At 44.7% G+C, this 20729-nt stretch overlaps 1 long non-coding RNA gene across 1 annotated transcript in view; it reads right to left on the bottom strand.

The window, feature by feature from the left end:
• Window positions 1-1316: 1316 nt before the first annotated feature.
• LOC135269953 (uncharacterized) overlaps window positions 1317-20729 on the bottom strand; it is a 41528-nt gene continuing 22115 nt past the window's right edge. Inside the window, exons 2-3 of the long non-coding RNA XR_010338192.1 lie at window positions 6547-6701; window positions 1317-1607 (exon numbers count right to left, since the gene is read on the bottom strand). This is a non-coding gene — a long non-coding RNA (uncharacterized LOC135269953). The remainder of the gene's footprint in view (window positions 1608-6546; window positions 6702-20729) is intronic.

Here is a 20729-nt window from a genome sequence, read left to right as displayed (position 1 = left end):
TTCCACAGGGAAAGTCACTTTTCACAGTTTTGAAAATATCCTCAGGCACAGCTCTGCAGACACTGGCTGTTGAGGGGTAGAGGGAGCCAACTGAATTGGGAAACAGGGAGGGGCGCTGGTGGGGTGCTGATAGTATCTGCTACAGACCTAATGCTGGTAAGCCATCTGCTGCTCTCCAGTGTAACAACCTCTTCACCTCTCCCGATCTTAGTTTTGCCATCTCTGCAAGAGGCCAGGGCTCTTCAAAGGTTGCAAACCAAAGCCCTGAGAACCAAAGAGGTACTTGGGTGGGTTTTGTTTGGTCTTCATGGCTTTTAAAATTTTTTAAATTGAACCAACTTCTCAAAATCACGAGATTCCACATGAAAACATGACTATTTATGTTCTCTAGAAAAATATTTGGCAACACTAGACCCCAAACTAGATGATCCCCAATACCATATGGTTCTGAGAATCTAGACGTTCCTCTTTTCTGCCAAAGTAAAATGGTTTAAGGGAAACCTTTCACAGCTTGTGGGCAAATTCTCTCCTATCCCTGTTTTCTGAAAGGTTTTTGGTTCAGAGTGTTTTTGTTTGTTAATTTGTATGTGGTTTGGGGGTTTTGTGGTTGCGATTTTTGTAGAGGACAATGCAATTTTCTGCCCTTTCACATAGTTGGGGAGTGGGGAATTTGGTTTTTAAAAATCCAGGTAGCCTCAGCCTGCCCTGCCAGGGTTTTAGAGCCAGTATGTTGTAGCATCAGCTGGCAAGCCGGCTGCTTGCAGGGAAGGCCCAGCCATCTGTTCCCAGAGACGGTGAGAGAGCCATCTTCCTTCCTCCACACCTGCCCCGAAACACAGGCCCAGAGACATTTTATTACAGGAACAGCTCTTGTCTGCGCCAAATATAGGACCCCAAATTCCTCTGCTCTTTCCTGTATTCTCCATCGGCTCCTTGTTGGTTATCTCCAGCTCAAAGAATCTCTCCAGCTACTGGGTTCCAGCCAACCCCCAGAGGCTACCAACTGTGCCTATCAACAGAAGTGGGAGTCGAGGGCTCTTAGCCCCATTGCTGAGCTGCCCTGTGAGTCGGCAGCTGATGACACTGGCTGTCCCCTGATTGCCAATCTAGATGGCGCTTTGAAATATCCCATCCCCGGTGATGCCCTCAAAGGCAGCTGTGATTAGTTTAGTCTCTGAGGTCTTTGAGAAAAACCTCAGTGACTTTGAATAATAATAAGAAAGCCCATCGAAAAGCATAGAAAGTGTGAATCCAAGGGTCTTTGTGAACAAAATGAAGTTTTATTCATTTCACATGCATGAAATAAGGGCTAACAGGATGGTCAACGAACAACTTTGACTTAATGAATGGATAAGAATCATCGATTGGGTCACTGTCTTTTTTTTTTTTTTTTTAACAGAAATGGGTACTGTTAAAATGATTTTCAGTTCTGTAGAGACAATTTGAATTCTTGACTGGGCTGGGAATGGGAGTTGCCTTTCAAAGCATGATTGAGAATATGGCTCTGGCATCAATCAGACTGCTGGGGTTTTGAATCCAGGCTCTCCCGTTCATTAGCTGTGTGACCTTGGACAGGCCTTGACCTCTCTGTGCCTCAAAGTAATCACCTGCAAAATGGAGAGAATAATAAGACCTTCCTCACAGGGCTGCTTTGAAGACTAAATGAGACATCCACGAAGAGTGCTCCAGACAGTACCTCGTTCAGAGTCAGAACTCAGTAAATGTTATATATTATTGTTGTGTTATTATGAATGATTTTTTTTTTTCAAGGATAGTGCCAAGATTCACATCAGTTCTGGTTCTCCGTGACAAAAAAATAAATCCAAATTTCTGGATAGTGGGGTCTGAATTGATGAGCTCTTACCAGCGTCTTGCTTTTCTCTGGGTACTTGTCACAGTAAATCTGATAAGAAATGCAGGGGGTGTGCTCTCAGCAGACAAAAGCCCACGGTGAGGCTGCTCTGCATTGGCTGCCGGCCTGAGGTTGAGAGGAGGGCAAGCTTGCCCTGGTGCAGCCAGCCTCTGTACAGTGCCCACGGGCCCAAGGAATTTGTGTATTCAGCTGGCCTCTCAGCGCCTCCCTGCTCATTCGCAGGTAGAGGTGAAACATCAGAATTCAATTTTTTGTCACCTTGTGAAATTATGAGACTCCGTTCCAGTTGTGTCTGTATCATCAGAGCACAATGGACACGTGGGGTAATTGCTGTTGCTGGGTTACTCCTTGTAAGTTCAAACAGTTTCACATGCTGAATGACAATATATTTGCCGTGACCTGGGTAAATTAAAACAATGCTTCCTGCCTAGGTAGACTTTGACGTGATTCAGTCCATCTGCTTCTGATGAAGGTAATACTTCAGTAAAGTAGAAAATTCAAACACACAGTGCTACCTGGGCGCTTGGTTTTCCTTCCTCTCTTCCTTCCCTCCCTCCCTCTTTCTTCTTTCCTCTCTCCTTTTCTTCCTTCTTCTCCTCTCCCTCTTTTCCTCCTCTTCTTCCTTTTTCTCCTTCTCTCTACCTTCCTTCATTTCCTCTATTCTTCCCTCCCTCCCTTCCTCCTCCCTCCTCCCTTCTTCTTTCCTTCCTTTCTCTCATCCTTCCCTCCTCCCCTTCTCCCTCCTTCTCCCTCTTCCTTGTCTCCCTCCTTCCCTCTTTACCTGTCTCCCTCTTTCCTTTCCCTTCTTCCTTCCATCCCTCTCTTCTTCCTTTTTTCCTTCTTCCTTTTCTCTCTTCCTTCCTCTTTTCCTTTCCCTCCCTCACTTTTCCTTCCTTCCTTTCTTCTCTCCATCTCTTCCTCTTCCTCCTTCTTTTCCTCTCCCCTTCCTTCCCTCCCTTCCTTGCTGCACTCTCCCTTTTTTTTTTTTTTGCTTCTTCTCTCCCTTCCTTCTTTCTTCCCTATTTTTCTTTCTTCTCCCTGTCATTTTTTTTCCTAAGAGGAGAAACACCAGCTCTCAGCTGCTCTGTGTTCTCGGCGCCAGACACTGTTCTCCATGTGTACACAAGTCTGAGTCCTATGTCCAAACATAAGACAGAAACGTGATCAGGGCTGGGGAGGGGATGGGGGGTGGGGAGAGGACAGGACTTGACAGGTCTTCTGCATCCCAAGTCTCCAAGATGCAAAGGTAAAGTCAGACTCTTTCCTTAAAGGTTACATTTCACATTTTAATTGTCTCACGTGGTGGCTGCTCCAAGCTGGGGCTCCCCCTGTTTGCTTGGCAGCCCTCCCAGCTAGCTGATGCTTCGGTTTTCTGAGGAATGCCTTGCCCCTTCCTCCAGCACCATGAGAATTGGGGCAACAACACAACAAATGCCAATGAGTCGAGCACTAGGTGAGGCTGCAGTGCTAGAGGGATCTCATTTGAGCCCTTCATGCTTATACTGACTGGAGTAGATGCTTCTGCCAGTTACTATTGCTATTTAACAAACCACCATAAGACTTAGTGAACTTAGTGACTTAAAACAATGTTATTGTCTCTTGGGTTCTGTGAATTGAGTGGACTCAGCCAGACGTTTTTCACTTGGAGTCTCTCCAGCCACCATAGCTAGATAGTGGCTGGAGCTGAAATCTTCTGGAGGCTCAATAAGGCTGGATGTCCAAGACTTTTTTCTTGCTTTTGTTCTCGTTATAGTAAGAAAAACATTTATCTTAGTATCATGTCTTTTTCAAAAGTGAAAGGATGCAATGCTAGACAGGTGGTTGGCTGTTCACTGGGACCTGAGCTGGGGCTGTCGAGTAGAGTGCCTAAGCGTGACTCCTTCATGGGGCTCAAGCTTCTCTCAGCTTGGAAACTGGGTTCTGAGACTGTCCTGAGAAGGATCATGAGAGACTGAACATTCCAAGAACAAGCATTCAAGAAGTGTTGCAGGGGAATCAGGCAGAAACTTCATGATCTTTTGTGACCCAGCCTAGAAGTCACATAGTGTCAGCTTCTCCATAAGCAATTGGTCAAAGCAGTCATAAGCCTACCCAGATTCAAGAAGAGAGGGCATAATAAATGCCACCTTGCAATGGGAAGACTGCCAAAGAATATGGGGGGCATATTTAAACATGGCTACAGTTTTAAAAAGAAAGACACTGCTTATTTTATTTAATTTAAAAGTCCCAATTACGCTAACATTTAAAATTCCGCCATTATGTCTGGGGGGGTGGAGGGGAAGTGGAACATTTGAGAAGAGAAATGGATGTCACATTTTTAACATTTCAGTTGTCCTTTTAGGGCTCAGGTGACAAACCAGAAGTCCCCAATATAAATGGAGCCTGACATGGGCTTTACAAAGAACTCGTTCAATACTTTAAAAGTTGGAGATTTCATATAAAACTGAATTTTCAATATCTCTTACAAAATCAGATCTGGCAACATAGGCTCTGCATTTACTCAAGGCAACAGGAGCCTAGTGATGTCCCCCTTTAAATAGGATTGATGTGCACCAATTAGCCACAGTCCCTACCCATCCCTATTGCCCCTAACATTGAGATTAAATATTAGTAGTCCTTTACCCACATGGCTATATTGGTATTTTTCTTGCTTTTGTTTTTATATCTTGCTACCATGTGTTTATCAAAAGTGAGAGAATATAACACTAGACCTTGAGGGTCACATAGTCAACACAAATGGGAAACGGCGTTTTTATGGGCATAAAAAACTTCCTGTGTTGTTTTTAACACACACCAAAGAGGATCTGTGCTGACTCTTCTCATACTCCTTCCTTCACCCTTGCTCCTTCCTCCATTCTTTCTTCTCATTCCTCTCTTCCTCTCTCCCTTCCCCCACTTTCCCCCCTCCTTCTCTTCCTTTATCCCTCTTTTTTTTCTCTTTTAGCAGGAGATCTGATTGATTCTTGTTAATAACACTGAATTGATTTTATTTTTGGTCTTAGGCTATTACTTGAGTTAAAACAGTTTTTCTCTCTCCTGATATTTGTCTTTTATATGACAACCAGAAGCATAAAGAAAGATTGGGGACCTCAAAATACTATCTTCAATATAACGGACACATCAAAAGGCCACCTGAATGAGCCTAAAGTGGTCTCCCAAATGATGTGGGTGGTCTGCTCTCTCCAGGGAAAGACCCCTTGCCAGCCTAGCTCTGGGCCTTTTTGGCGATGTTTATATACATTCTAGGCCAGAAGAGGCAGCTACTCCAGAACCACCACTCCAGCTGGTTGTTCGAAGTGCAGCAAACTGCTAGACAATAGGCAAGCAGTTTCTTTTGACTGACAACTGTATCATGTTCACATTTGGTGGTCAATGCGTGGCTACAGAGTCTAGCCCCTTAGCCTAAGAGAGGCCTGTCACCTGTTCATGCTTGGCTTGGGGATTTCTGTTCCATCCATCCACCATTTCCAGACTTCCCTTGATTTATTCCAGGAGAAGTCTCTCTCTCTCTCTCTCTCTCTCTCTCTCTCTCTCTCTCTCTCTCTCTCTCCCCCCCCACCTCCCCTCCTTCTCTCTCTCTCTCCTCTTCTTTCCCAAGAAGTATAGATTTAGCCCTATTTTCCTCTGTTTACAGTTCTCCTTGACTGTCATTTGATCTTGGTTCATTCACTGCAGATGAACATTTATAAACATTGGCATTCCTTTAGCATAGACCACAATCTTCAGAACTTGCCTCCTGGATTCATTTAAGAAGGAGGGGCTCCTTTGAGAGGAAGTCTCAGCACGTTCAATTCCTAAGTAGTCCTAAGAACAAGAGAGGGAATGGGCTAGAACAGGGATCAAGTAACCATGCTGAATAAGGATACACATCGGTCCAGGTCTTTCTCTGTAGGGCGGCTGCCCAGTCTGGCTCATGATGGAGCCCTGTGAGAGGGCACCCATCCAGCCACGGCCTGGAGCCATGAAGCTGCATGCCTTAGGGACTATGAGGTAGAGGAGCCAAGGGGGCATAAAGGGATGAGGTGATGAGGGGGCTACTTCACTTTTCTCCATGTCAAGAAAACAAATGTTTTGACATAAAATTTCCCTTCTGATTTGTTCTGACTTGGGAAGGAAACATTTTTCTGAATCATTTCCTCAGGAGAAACTCAGCTATCTCAAGAAAGAAAATAAGCTCCTTCTTCTGAGCTTACTATACCACCTTGACTCATAGAAGAGGTACGTCTATGAAGTCATGAAACTGATTTCTGGATTGCTACACAAAGCAGCTTGCATGCATGCATGTACGCTTGTGCATGGATGTGCATTTCTGGGTGTGGGTGTGCGTGTGTGTGTCTGCGGAGTGTGCCTGTATGCACATGTGTCTGTGTGTATATGTGTGAGCATGTATATGGGCATGTGGATCTGTGAATTTAAAGATTTGGGGCAAGTACCCTCAATTCTTTAAGCTTCGGTGTCCTCATTTGTGAAATGAGTATAATAGTATCCTCTTTCTCAAAGGACTAAATGTATATGTGGCTGGTCAGTAGATGCATGTAAAACTAGCCTGTTACATGGACTGAAGTCGATGGGGTAGTAGTAGGAAACAGACTGCCGCTCCAACATCTGCATTTGCACCTGTAACTATCAGCTTCCCCTTCCCTATCCCTTGACATCTTACTCAGCGCCCATACCTTCCAGGAACCTTCAGTTCCCAGTCCAATCCCCTCGGGCCCACTCTAAGGTTTGGCAATGGGAAGGACAATCTGTTGTCTTCTTCACCTCTCATTCCTCAGCCCCTCTCCTTGGCTGTTTCTGGGTCTTCCTTTCTTCTCTGACACATTGGAGTCTGGAAAGAGAGGTGGGAGAAAAGAGTACAGTCACACTTCCCTGGCCACCCTCTAATAATCCCATCACTGGATCCCTCTAGGTAGGCTCCCAAATGATGCCTTCTCCTGGGGCATTTCCATGGGTGTTTGGGAGGCCTCTAAATGTCCTCAGCACTGTACTGTCTCTGTTGAAGACATAACAGGACCTTCCCTATAAGATTGTCGTGAGGTTTACGTTGGTTACTATAGAACTTTACAGTAAAAAGGCACCCTCTCAACTCCTGCCTAGTCTGTTACACCCCACAACCTCTCTCTGCTGGGACCCCTCACTCCAGCAGGCAGCTCTCTTGGGTAGGGTATCTTTGAATCAGTGCCAGCCCAGTTACCTTGTACAGAAGTCGCTTGGTCTCCAAAAGCTCCCACACCCTTGCCATTCCAAGTCCTAGCAGTGCAGTCTTGCTACACTTTCTGCCCTCTCTCCCTCACCTGCCATCACAGGTGATTCCAGCCGCTCTTCCTCCTTCCAGATTCTTTAGGCAGAAAGCAGTTACTGGTCTCTGCTGGAGAACGCTCCCAGCCTCCTAGGAACAGCTCAAGCTCTCCCTAGAATTCCAGTGCACAGGTTGAGCAGGTCCCTAGGTTTCTGCAGCACAGAATTAGACCTCTGAAGAGGGTCACCAGGTGCCCCTTCTGGCAGATTTTATTACACAGATGAGAACACTTCTCCTGAAGCCCCCAGTTGGTTGGTGGCAGGGGTGTGGTGGGAAGTGGAACCTAGGAGGAGAAAAAACACTATACCTCCCTCCAGATGACCCCCACTCCCACACACATCTGCATAACTCCCTCACATTTCTAAGCAGTCTTCTTACATAGGCTGATAGGCGTGAGTAGGAGATGCCTATGGGACAGTTTTTCACTTGCACGCCTCTCTGCAGAGACAACATTTTGAAAAAAGATGAGTATGGTGGTTGAGAGTGGAGGCTTGAGGACAGAGTGTGTTAAGTCCGAGGATTCTCAGCTGTATGCCCTTGGGCAAGTTACTACACCCTCTGTGCCTCAGTTTCCACAATTGTGAATGAGGACATAACAGGACCTTCTCTATAGGATTGTTGAGAGAGTTAAATAAGTTACTATAGGACTGGGGCTTCATAGTGCCTGGTACACATTGGGTGCTCAATATACAATAGTATTGTGTGAGTCTTTCCACCCAGTTGGCAGACACCTTTAGTTATAAGGAAGAGATTGTACATTTGGGGGCTGAAAGTATCCATTGCACAACCAGATTCAGTGGACATTTTAAACCCGCAGTCAAGGAAATTTTACTATGTCATTCTCCTTCTTTTAAGCTTTCAGTTACTCCCTTTATATTAAGCCTAAAGTCAAACTTCTCTCTGGTCCACTGAACTACCTGCGATTCTCCCAAGCTTGCCATATTCGCTCTTTTTTTTCTTTTTCTTAACTTTAATGAGGTGTAACTGACAAACAAAAAGTGTATATATTTAATGTGTACAACGTGATGTTTTGATACATGTATACATTGTGAAATGATTACCACAATCAAACTCATTCACATATCCATCATCTCACACAGTTGCCTTTTCTGGGAGAGAATAATTAAGTTCTACTCTTAGCAAATTTTAAGTATACGATACAATACTGTTAACTATAGTCTCTATGCTGTACATTAGGTTTCCAGAACTTATTCTTCCTAACTGAAACTTTGTACCCTTTGACCAATATCTCCCCATTTCCACAATCCCACAGCCTCCAGTAGCCACCATTCTACTCTCTGCTTCTATGAGTTCAACTTTTTTAGATTCCACATGTGAGATCATACAGTCTTTCTGTGACTGACTTATTTCACTTAGCATAATGTCCTCCAGTTTCATCTATGTTGTCACAAATGACAAGATTTCTTTCTTTATTAAGGCTGGATAGTATTCCATTGTGTATGTATACCATATTTCTTTTATCCATTCTTCTGTTGATGGACATTTAGGTTGATTCCATACGTGGCTCTTGTGAATAGCACTGCAATAAACATGGAGGTTCAGACATCTCTTTTATATGCTGATATCATTTCCTCTGGATCTATATCCAGCACTGGGATTGCTGGATCATATGGTAGTTCTACTTTAGTTTTTTTGGGGGAAACTCCATACTGTTTTCCATAATGGCTGTACTAGTTTATTTTCCCCCCAGCAGTGTAAGATGGTTCCCTTTCCTCCACATCTTCTCCAACATTTGTTATATTTGGGCATTCTGATAGTAGCAATTCTAACAGGCATGAGATTATATCGCATTGCAGTTTCGATTTGCATTTCTCTGATGATTAGTGGTGTTGAACATTTTGTCTTTACCTGTTGGTTATTTGTACATCTTCTTTTTAATAAATGTCTATACAGATGTTTTGGCCATTTCTAATAGCTATTCGTTTTCTTGCTATTGAGTTGTTTGCATTCCTTATGTATTTTGAATATTAACTCTTTATTAGATTATGGTTTGCAAATAATTTCTCCCTTGACCCTGTTAATTGTTTCCTTTGCTGTGCAGAAGCTTTTTAGTTTGATACAATCTCATTTGTCTACTTTTGCTTTCTTCATCTGTGCTTTTGGGGTCATACTGAAAAAATCTTTACCCAGACCAATGTCATGAAGTTTTTCCCCTATGTTTTCTTCTAGCAGATTTATAGCTTCAGGTTTTACACTGAAATTTTTCATCCATCCGTTTTGAGTTGATTTTTGTGTATGTTATGAGATAAGGATTTAATTTCACTTTTCTCCATGTGGACATCCAGTCTTCACAGCATCATTTATTAAAAAGATTGTCCTTTCCCCATTGTGTGTTCTTTTGTCATGGTCACTTTTGCCATCAGGCCTTTGCTCATATTCTCCATTCCTGCTGGAAGCATCTTTCTCCACCTTCTTCACCAGGGTAAGCTTCATTCAGTGTGGCGGCCATGGGAGGGCGCTGTTCAGACTTCCCTCCAGTAGAAAATGTCCTGGGAGTAATGTCATTGTCTGGCAGCCTCCAGCTGCCACACCTTCAGGATCTCTTGCAGAATTCTTGCTGGGGCAACCGTCTCTCCAGGCTGTACGCACCCATGACAAAGCACAGAGAGGAGAGGGATTGGGACTAGCGCTGGGTCATTCCTGCCTTACATGGGACCTCTCAGATGGGTAGTCTGTGCTCGGGGGCTTCCCATCAGCCTGGCTGAGACTTTTTCAGAACTGTGCTGCCAACTAAAGCTGTCTCTACCCACCCCTTCTTCCTTCCCCTCTCCTTCCATGGGGTTGCACCTGCCTCCCTGTACGAAGGCCCTCCTCACCTCCTCCTGCTTCCCTCATGTATCCCTCACAGATGTCTAATTCGATCTTGCTGCTTGCTCCCCAGAGGACATGAACTGACATACTTAGCCATCAAGCCTCAACTCAACCTTCACTTCTTGGAGGTGTTTTCTGACTACCTTCCCCCAGCTCTACTCAGCTAAATGAGGTACCTGCTCCTTCTCTGTGCTTTCAGACAACCTTGTAACCACCTCCACCAGAGCTATACTCAGCAATTTCCTGTCTGCTTCCCCCAATAACTGAGTACCCTGAAGAAATTTTCCTATTAATCCCTGAATTCACAGTACATAATAAAATAGCACGTGCTTAGTAGGTAATGAGGGTTTGTTGAATGCATAAATGATTGAATGATTGAATGAATGGAATAGGAAGCCAAGGTACAGACCTTATGAATGTGGAGTTACCAGAATGTAAGCATGGGAGAAATTCTTCAGAACCAAGAGAGGAAAAGGAAAATAAGAACCAAGAGAGGGAAAGGAAAATAAGAACCAAGAGAGGGAAAGGAAAATAAAAAAGATTTGAAGGAGAATTTCCACATTGTTCTTGGGTTTCCAAAGCCTGTATTCTATGGCCTGACCAAAATTTTAGTTTCATGAACCAAAGCATATGGAAGTTTATCTATTAAAAAATCATTTTCTTCTTTTGATGGAAACATATCTTTTTTTTAGGATGAAAGTTGCTAAGAAAATAGAACTGCATTAGAACAATTTGGTTTGTAACTCTCCTGGAATCCAGAGGACCATGATACTTAATCAGAGATTGCTTGATTTCAGAAAATGAAAGACCCAGAGCTAGCTAAAGGAAAGGAGCTTTAGGTAAAGAAGCTGGGGTTGGGCACAAGCCCCAAGGGCATGCAGCACAAGTAGATCTCAAGAGAAATGGTAGCCAAGAGCTGGAAGGGTAAGAGCTGAGGTCAGGGCCTCCTAGCCTACCAGGCTACAGGCTTGGAGCTTCTGCACACACTCCTACATAAGACTAATAGTTCATTGCTGCCCAGAGCAACCATCCGACTAAGGAGATAACTAAACTCATTGTGTCCTGATGCCAAAGTGTTATAAGGGACTTAGCTTGGCTGACTGTCCATGCCTCCTGGCCCTCAGCTGTGGCCACTGAATGTGGTCTCAGAACTACAGAGGAGGACTTGTGGAGTAAACTGGAAGAGTGCATCCTTACCCTATTCCCCATGGAAGCCATGGAGAAGCCATGGAATTAGACCTGGCAATGAAAACCTTGGACCACTATGAGAGGTAGAAAGCCCCCTAACTTCTCTGCACCTCATTTCCTCATATCCAAGATGTAGTGAGTGGAGGGTGCCCGATTTGAAGATTCATTTCTTCCAGAGCCCATACAATTCCATCGCTACACCCTGATGTCTCCCTAGACTTTTGAAATCCTCAATAGCAATTTCTTCCCTCATGGTTAACAAAGCCACGCACTCTAAAAAAAAAAAAAAAAAAAAACTACACTAAACATTTTAAGGCAAATTTTTCTTTAATTTCCTAATAATAACAAAAATCATTCAAAGCCACTTTACTGTCGGAAAAGAAATATCTATGCATACACTTAGATCATTTAGGCCAAATGCCTTTTTAACAACATTTCTCAATTAAGTATTCAGCAAAGATAATATTAAGTCTGAAGCATTTCATCCAGTTAAAAAAAATTAGAGATGAAAGAATTCAAAATGTGGAATATAAGAAATTAGAATGAAAGGACCATAGCATCAGACGCTTGTCCAAAAGGGCAGAACCACAGGTCAAAGCCACATCTCTCTGGATTTGCTGGCATTTAACTAGATGCAAAATGTCAGCACAGAAAACGGCTTGTTCAATGCAAATATTAACAAGAGAGGAGTGTGTCCGTGTGTAAATGTGGTTTCAGCAAAAGCGGGCCTTTCTGACCGACCTCCCACAGTCACCTGGAGGCAATAAGGGAACTTTCTTTTTGCTTATTTTCACCCTCTTTGCTGGTGGTAAAGTTATAGGGCATTTGTTTCATGGAAGAAAGGAAAGACTGAAGCAGGAATTATGAAGCAGCAAGATGATGCTGTTTGCCTGTATCATGAACTCAGCTTGTTCTGTTCTATTCCGTTCTGTTCTGTTCCCTTCCGTTCTGTTCTATTCCATTCCATTCCATTCCGTTCCATTCTTACTCTATTCTGTTCTAATGTTTCTTCTGCATATGTTCAGAGAAGACTGGCGCTTAACAATGCTAATTTGATCAAGGCCAGGAAGAAGTCAGAAAAGTAAGAAAATATCTGCCTTTTTTTCTCTCTTCCCTACACTGAGGAGGTTTTAGTAGTAGCTCAAAACTGCACATTTGGCTTTCTGTGCTTACCCTCTTCTGGACAGAGTATCCACAGATTTTCCTACTGGTCCTTTCTCCAGCTCTCTGCACTTCTTGTGTCACTCCAAAAAGGACTCTAGCCTGTGAGTGACTCTGATTGGGTGATGGTGGGAAGACTCTTGGTGCTGCTCTTTCAAATACAAAGGGCCTTGATTCTGAGGGATGCAGGAAAGTGATGTCCGGGAAGAATCTGATGGTCGCCCAGGCTGAAACTTGCTCACTCTCCTCTGAGGTGGCGTTTTGGTGAACTCACCATGGGTGGCAGTCAGATCCTCAGCTGGGCAGCCTCGGAAACCGGATGCTCTCAGCATCCTGAGAATGGATCAACTCACTCATCCAGCTCAACAGAGACTTAAATATCTAAGTCACAATGGCTAATCAGACTAATGCAGAGTGATGCCAGATCTTCTCACCAGCCTCACATCACATTCTCTGCCTATGAACAAATGATATGAGTGGCCACATTTGCTGATGGCAGCTTGGGTTTAAGAATAAAGTCTGACTTAATTGGATCATTGAAGGAATTGTTGAAGCAATATTAGATGATTTGCCAAGTTGCTGGTAAAACTGCTGAACCAGCCTTGAAAAGCAGGTAGAGGTCAGAGAGCAGCTGGGGAGGCAGACCCAAGCCAGCAAGAACACCAGCTTGTAGTGCCAACAGCTGACAGACATGACTCCTTTGTTCACTGGTGCCTGCTGGGATGTGGATGTTATAGCCACCATGGCTGCTGCCAGAAAGAATTTCCCACTGTTCCTAGCTGCCGATTCCAATCTATGGCAGGTATATCTGACTGGCTGAGTCTATGTCACGCATGACCACCAGGAAGGTGGAGAAGGCAAGTGTCTTATTTTGGGTTTCTCCAGGCAAAAACCCTGAGATAAGGATAATTTACTTGGGAAGTGATTCCAGGAAGTGCCAGAAGGAAGTGGTATTGAGATAGGAAAAGAGAGAAGCTGATAAAGGACAGGTCATGAAACTTTATCATTTAAGCCGAAAAGGCGTTTGGCTTAAATGATCTAAGTGTATGCATAGATATTTCTTTTCTGCTGTGGGCAACTGGGGCTCATTCTTGTTCCAGTTCCCACCTGTCATTGGTTGAGGGAGGCATTACCTCTTGAGCGAAGTCAACTTCTATGCCCATCTAACCTTGTTTGTATCAAAAGTTACATGTGCTTACATTGGCATATATAGGAGTGGTGAGTGCCAAGCGCTTATGCGTGGGCACAACAGTGTCTGCTACAGCAAGTGCCATGCATTTTTAGCTGCTCAAGTGACAGGTGGGCTCTACCTCCTACCTAGATTCAGAGAAAAGGGGTTCAGATGCCGGGCAACCAGAAATCTGACAACAGTTTCTACTAGTGGGTGCTTTTCCCTTTATTGGCCAAACTCTTATTTTTTTTTCTTCCTCTGTTAACTGCCAGAACATGGTAGTTCCCCTGGGAGTGAGTATTTAACATGGTCACTGGGCTCTGTTAATTGGTTCAGGATGGCCCCTGACCCAAGATGGGCCAATCACAAGTCTTCTCTGGAGTTTTCTAAACTAGGAATGAGTCAGCGTTTCTCAAGTGGCCTGGAATTTAAGGTGGAGAATTAGGAAGCTCTGAGCAGATACACATCCCACCGTGTAGTAGAAGTGGTCTACAGGTGAGAGAAAGTAGCATGCACACACAGAAGGAGTCACAGCGGAAGGACCAATGATTTCCTTGCTATCCCCACCTTTCAACTTTCCTGGGATTCTGTAATCTGATGCATTGGTTTTTTGCCTAAGTTTACAACCAAAAGAATCCTGATTAATACGGTGAGCACAGAAATACAAGGAGGGGGTGGAATGATTATCGCGAGCTGTGCTCCCCTGTGAATGGACTCCCCAGATGAGTTACCACATGACATGCAAGAAGTTTGTGGAGGAGACGCTGCAGGGGAGCAAGGGAAAGCAGAGGAGAGGAGGACCTTGGGCTACAATCCCTCCACTGAGAGGCCTCAGCTGACACCCTGGGGACTTTGGAGCTAGCACTACAGATTAACCCCAAACTGGGGCAAGAGGTCAGGGCCTTTATACCCCTACATGACCAGTCACTGGATGTAGGCTGCCCCAGGAAATGAGTGAACCTTGGATAAAGCAGCTCTCTTCAGCTGAGGCAATTCCTGCAGGAGGTAGACTGCTGAGGCCTTTATGCCAGTGGCTCTCTTAGCAGCTGCAGGAAGCAGTTCTGTGGTCCTGAAGGGAATCCCGGGTGGCACATCAGAGCCTCTACTACAATGACCTTAAGAGACATCTCTCAGATAATCCTGAATAAGGACTCTCCCCTCATGGAAAGGATATCTTTCCAAACCAGTAATAACCATTTACCAGAGGCTCCACATTTAGTACTCTGCCAGCATCATCCTTCTGTATCCCTCTGCGAGGTTGGAACTATATCCCTATTTCACAGAAGGGGAAGCTGGAGCTGAGAGAGTTAAGGAACTGGCTCAAGATTACAAAACTAAGAAGTGTCAGGGACAAGATTCAAAGCACACCTTCCATGCATGGACCTGCTGCTTTGAGCCTCTTTGCCAGGGCTAGGGCTCAGGTGAGGCAGTGAGACAGCCAAGGCACAAAACTTAAGGAAGCACTCACTCTCAAGTGCTGACACTGAACTTCCGCAACCCTGACAGTGAGTGCATCCTCAACACACTGGGCACTGGTTACCTTGCTCAAGTCATCCAAGTCCCAGAGCCCTGATCTTAGCTAAGGAACAAAGGAAACTGACACACTCAAGGGTCCTGAGCCAAGGCACTCTTTCCCCTGGAGTTATTCAGTGGGTCCCTCTGGCCTCTGCCTCTAGGTCTCACTTCACTGGAAGTCTCCAAGGCTGAGTAGCGTCTTTCTTTTCACAGTGTCTTTCCAAACAGAGCACGAGACAATGGATTTGATTTGTTAACTTAGCATTTCCTAATTTCCTATCTCATTCCAGGACTGCCTCCCAGGACACATCCCTATTCAGCTTAAGCTGGCATTTTGGAGCTCATTCACTCTTCTGTCAGCCAATCACCATTACAGGGTGGAGCTTCACCCCATAGATTATGAATCATTCCCATTCTGTGCACATTGTACCAGTTTAACTGTGAGGGTAGCCCTATAGCCACTATTTGGTAGAGTTGAGGGGGGCTTCACAATTGCCTTCATATATGGGACAGCCCCTGATAGGTATTTTCCTGCCTACAAAGAACCTTCAGACTCACACACTCCTTCAGCACATTGTGCTGTAGTTGTTACTGGCCTGCCTCTCTCCCTTCTGGGCTGGGATTGTACCCACTCCCTGCAGACACGATGTATTCCAGTTCCTCCATGGCCTAGGGTACTCAAGATGTATTTCTTGAATGAAGATTAACCGACCCTCTCTAGAGCTTAGCTCAGGTGAATCCACTGTCCCAGCTGGAGTGAAAATCATGCCAGGCCTCCATCTGTTTTTGAAAGATAGAAGGGCATTCCTACTCTTTGGGGAGAAACTGCAAGGATTTAATGAAATGTTTCTTCAGTTGAGGCTACGGATGATCTGTTGACATGGTCTAAAGGGTTGTAGTTGTTTAATGTCTTTCTGTACCATCAATTCTGCACTTTGTACCAACTCAGCAAGTTGGTATGAATTTAGGCTACTGACAAGGACCTTGGAAAATAATGTGGCTTCTGCAGGTTTAAGGAGAGAAAGAACTCAAAAGCAGTGCTCAGAGTCTGAGATGAGAACCTCTGTGATGCAGTGCCTCCAGGGATTTGGCCTGGAAGGGACTACAGCAGCACATGCTTCCCACCTCTGGTCCACCTGCCTGAGGGCTCCAGACCTGCCTCAGAGTGCCAGCCTGGAGACTCCATGAACATCACCTGCCCCATCCCCTGTATTTCTTGTTGCAGTAAAAAAATCCCCAAATCACACTGTCTCAGGGCAGCTTTTCCAACCCTGGAGGCAGATGTTGCTCATTTCTATCAGCTTGATTCAGTGAGAAAAAGCAGGCCTCAGAATTTTGGCATTAGAAGTCTTGAGTCCAACTCTGGATTGGCCATTTGCTGACTTCAACTCAGCATTTTCAAAAGAGGATTCCATAGAGTGCTGTGATTCTATGAGATATTAAATAGGACTGGTGTATTGGTGTATCAGCATCACTGATAATGATGCTGTGTAACAAACAATCCCAAACCTCAGTGGCATACAATGATTAGCATTTATTCTTCACTTGTGCATCTGCAGGTTGGCTGGGTCAGCTATGTTCCATGTGTCTCATTCCAGGGTTCAGGATGGTTGGGAAGCAGCCCCCTGGGGTATGCACTTCTCATTGAACACAGAAAGTCACAAAAGGGCAAATGGAAACATGCAATATTTCTTAAGGCCTAGGCTTGAAACTGGCACACGATCACCACCACCTTCATTCCACTGGGCAAAGCAAGTCACATCGCCCAGCCTTTCATCTATGGGACAAGGAAGTATACTCTTTGTGAAGTGAAGATTTAGAGAGATGGAGTGAATTTTTGTTGTATGGTAATTTAATTTACAAGTTACATGGGAAAAATGTTCTCCGGTCAAATAAGTTAGGGAAATGCTATGTTTTTGAAATAAGTTAAAAAAGAGTTGGGCTGTTGGGGGCGGGGGGGTGTCAATCTTTTTAAAGATGTGGGACAGGTCTCAGGGCCTTTAGTGAGTATGTCCATTTTGAATCCAGTTGGGAGGCATAGTATGTGAAATGATGTTTTATGACTTTTTTTCACCATGCTATTAGTATTCCACCGAACTCACTTTGAGAAAGCTTGCTATAGCTCATGGCCAAGTGCCCCAACCTCTCTGAGCCCCAGGTATCCAGGTTATTTGGACAGGAACAATGGTATCCATCTCAGAGGATGGTTGGCGGGGGGGCTGACATGAGATAAAGTACACATAGATACCTATTCACTCACAAGTTCAGTTCATCTGGAACCTCAATTAGAAAGAGGGCTCCTGTAGCATGGGACAGGTTGGGTCTGGGCCAAGGGAGATTCACCCACTGGATTGGGCAGACTCTGGGCAGTGGAACAGATGTGAAAAGGAGTTCAAAGTCTTTCTGAACTCTGAGAGTGGCAACAGCAGAGGCCTTGAAAATGGGGGAGTGTGAAGGGGTAACAGGGTTGTGGTGGAAAGAGGTTTTTCTTGGTAGCAAGTTCTGAGGGACCCTAGGCTAAACTGATGTGGCTACAGCTAGGCAGCGGTATTTCAGGGAAGGATCAAGTGAGATGTTGGCCTCCACTGATCCCTGGCCTTGAGGAAAGGCCAGGCTGTCAGGTTAGAGATTGGCAGCCCCAGTTAGTTGGGGAGCAAAGGACTATAGGGCCAGAAAGCCATGGATGTCATCAGAACTGGTATCACTGGAGCAGGGCCTGTTATTCAGTTCAGAGTCCTGCCTTTTCCCTGTACCCACCAGGAGCTTGTGTCCTTTCGCTTCTGTCTCACCCCTGCTTAAACCTGGTCCGTCTTTCCAAAACATGAACCATTCCTTCCTGTGGCCTCTGCAAACAACGAAACACCAGTGTCATTAGCATAAGGACACGGAGGCAGGAACAAAGTTCACAGAAGATTCCAATTCCACCCAGGTATGAATAGGAAATTCTCTGTGGAATGGTCTGCTTCTCCTTAGTTACACATGTGGTTTTTATTTCTCGGGGAAAAAAGGCTCCAGGTGTTGTTCTCCAAAATGTCACCCCCCACTCCTGGCCTTGGCAGGCTCCCAACTGCCTAGGTTTATAGAAGTGCCAGTGCTGGAACCGACAGCTTCCAGAACCTTCCACAGATGTCACAACTAACACAAGAGACCTGTTCTACACCTTGGCTTTTCTCCCATTAAAAACACTCCAATATTTGTCCTCTCTTCTCCTTGGGGTGGCGTCTCCTTTCTTCACCTGTGGCATCTCCAGGTTGAACAATATTTTTAGGTTCCTTCCCTCTTGTTTTTGAAGAACCCTCACCCTAAAATCTCAGGAAATGTATCTCAGAGGCCTGAGGGTATGCACACTGGGTCCTGGTGTTGCTGAACTGATGGCACAACATCCACTAGTCAGGGTTTTTTGTTATTGTCCTGGTATTTTGCTTGTAGACTTTTTTTTAAAAAAAAAAGGAAACAGATACCACATCTTTTTCCTTTGGAAAAATATATTGGGAGGAAAGTGAAATGCTGGGAATATGTGGGTGTATCCTTACAATGAAAACATCTCATTGTGAAAAAAATATTACTATCTATTTGAAAAATAATGTATGAATAAAAAAGCAAGATATCTACTGGGAGAAGTGGCTCATGCCTATAATCCCAGCACTTTGGGAGGCCGAGGCAGGTGGATCATTTGAGATCAGGAGTTTGTGACCAGTCTGGCCAACATGGTGAAACCCCATCTCTACTAAAAATACAAAAATTAGCCAGGTGTGGTGGTGTGCACCTATAATCCCAGCTACTTGGGAGGCTGAGGCTTGAGCCTGGGAGGCAGAGGTTGTGGTGAACTGAGATCGTGACAGTGCACTCCAGCCTGGGTGACAGAGTGAGACCCTGTCACACACACACAAACACACGCCGCACATACACACACAAAAGCAAGATATCTGGGCAATTAAGATCATCCAGTGATGGCAGAGCAATAACCTGCTTTTTTATAGTTACATAAAAGTTCTTATGAGCACAGCCTTGGCAGCTAGGTGTCAGGGATTGGGATCCCAGCTCTGCTAAATACCAGCCATGTGACCTTCCACAAGTTACTTAATCTCTCTGTGCCTCAGGTGCCTCAGTTTCCTCCTTTATAATCTGTGGATATTAATAAACCCACCTCATGGTGTTGATATGAGAATTAAATGAGTTAAGTTTCATATAGCTGTTGCTACAGTGCCTGGGTGTATAGTATGCATCAAGTGTTTGTTAAAAAAAACTTCGAGAATAGGGCCACTCTCATAACATCATGTGAGCCGACACCCAGGGCATGCTAGAAACACAGGAAGTGTTCACCTTTCTTGTTGTTTTGTCCTCACTGACCTTGCCCCATCTTCTTTTTCTTCATGCTCTTTCTTCCACAATAATGCCTTCTCATGAGGCCCTTTATGTATTCCACCTCCTTATTTTAACAGAGAAGGTGAAAAATAAAATAAAATAAAACACAATTCTTGGAAAACTACCAGAAGAATTTGCATTTTAATGGCAGAGAAAATGTAAAGTCAAAGGAATGAATCCCTAATTGTAGAATTTGTGGTTGCTGGTGAGGGGACTACTTGGTGGGACAGAGGTGGCAGGGCTGGGCAAGATAGGAGAGAAGGACAAAGGATCAACCCGAAATCCCTCCACACAGGCAGTTGCCTACTGGAACTACCAGAAATGCCAGCCCAAGCTATGTACAAGAAAATATGCCTCTCCTGAGGTCATACCCACTCCAAATGGAAACCCACACGTGCCCTGGACTGGTTCTTCCAATTATGGAAAAGGCCCCCAAACTTCCCCTGATTGGCATACCACATAAGCTGAATCTCAGCAATAATGATGATGATAATGGCATTGGTAATAGCCACGATGCAGCTGTTACTCAACCATGTGCATCTTCAGAGTCTCCTAGGGATTGATGGTGTGCTAAGAACAGTCCTAGTACCGGCGTTCAAGAATAATCGGCTGACCAAAGTAAACCCCACAAAGTGGAATCCTACTTGCCAAATGGGCTACCAGGTGTGAGAGCACGGAGTCTGCAATGCTCTACTCTCCTGGGTGGGCTGAGAATGAGCAAGGAGACTTGGCTGTGTGTTCAGGCTGGGGAAATCCTAGAACAAGGGCCAGAGGGAGACTTTTCAAAACTGCGGCACTTGGATTAACCTCGCTGTCAAATCTCACCTGTGTCATAGCTCCTGGGACCTACTCCCTTGTGGACTTTACCACTCAGAGCAGAGAGAGGAGTCAGCCTGCATGACTGGTGACTGGCGTGGAGAAGATGTAGTGCTGTCAAGACAGGATTAGCTAAAAGTGATAGAAAATGCCACAGAAGACTGGCTGAAGTTTCTTTCTCTCATCATAAATAAGGTTCAGAGGTGGACAGTTGAGGGCTGAAAAGATGGCATTACAAAGTCAAAAGGACCCAGGCTACTATTATTATAATCAATATCATTGTCATTACTATTGCATAATTTACATGTGGTGAAATACACAGATCCTGATGAATTTTGACAAATGTTTGCACCATGTGATCAACAGCCCAACCAAAAGAGAACATTTCTATCGGCTCAGAAGTTTACTCGTGCCCCTCTCCAGGTGATTTGACATTTATCACCAGGGAGTGGATTTGCCTGCTCTAGAATTCCATGTAAATGGAGTCATACAGTAGCTATTCCTTTGTT

Source organism: Aotus nancymaae, unplaced genomic scaffold, assembly GCF_030222135.1.
Source record: "Aotus nancymaae isolate 86718 unplaced genomic scaffold, 86718_ANA_hifiasm-v0.15.2.pri h1tg000058l, whole genome shotgun sequence".
NCBI lineage: Eukaryota > Metazoa > Chordata > Mammalia > Primates > Aotidae > Aotus > Aotus nancymaae.
The sequence above is the reverse complement of the archived record's forward strand: the minus strand, read 5'-3'. Positions and strand labels throughout refer to the sequence as shown.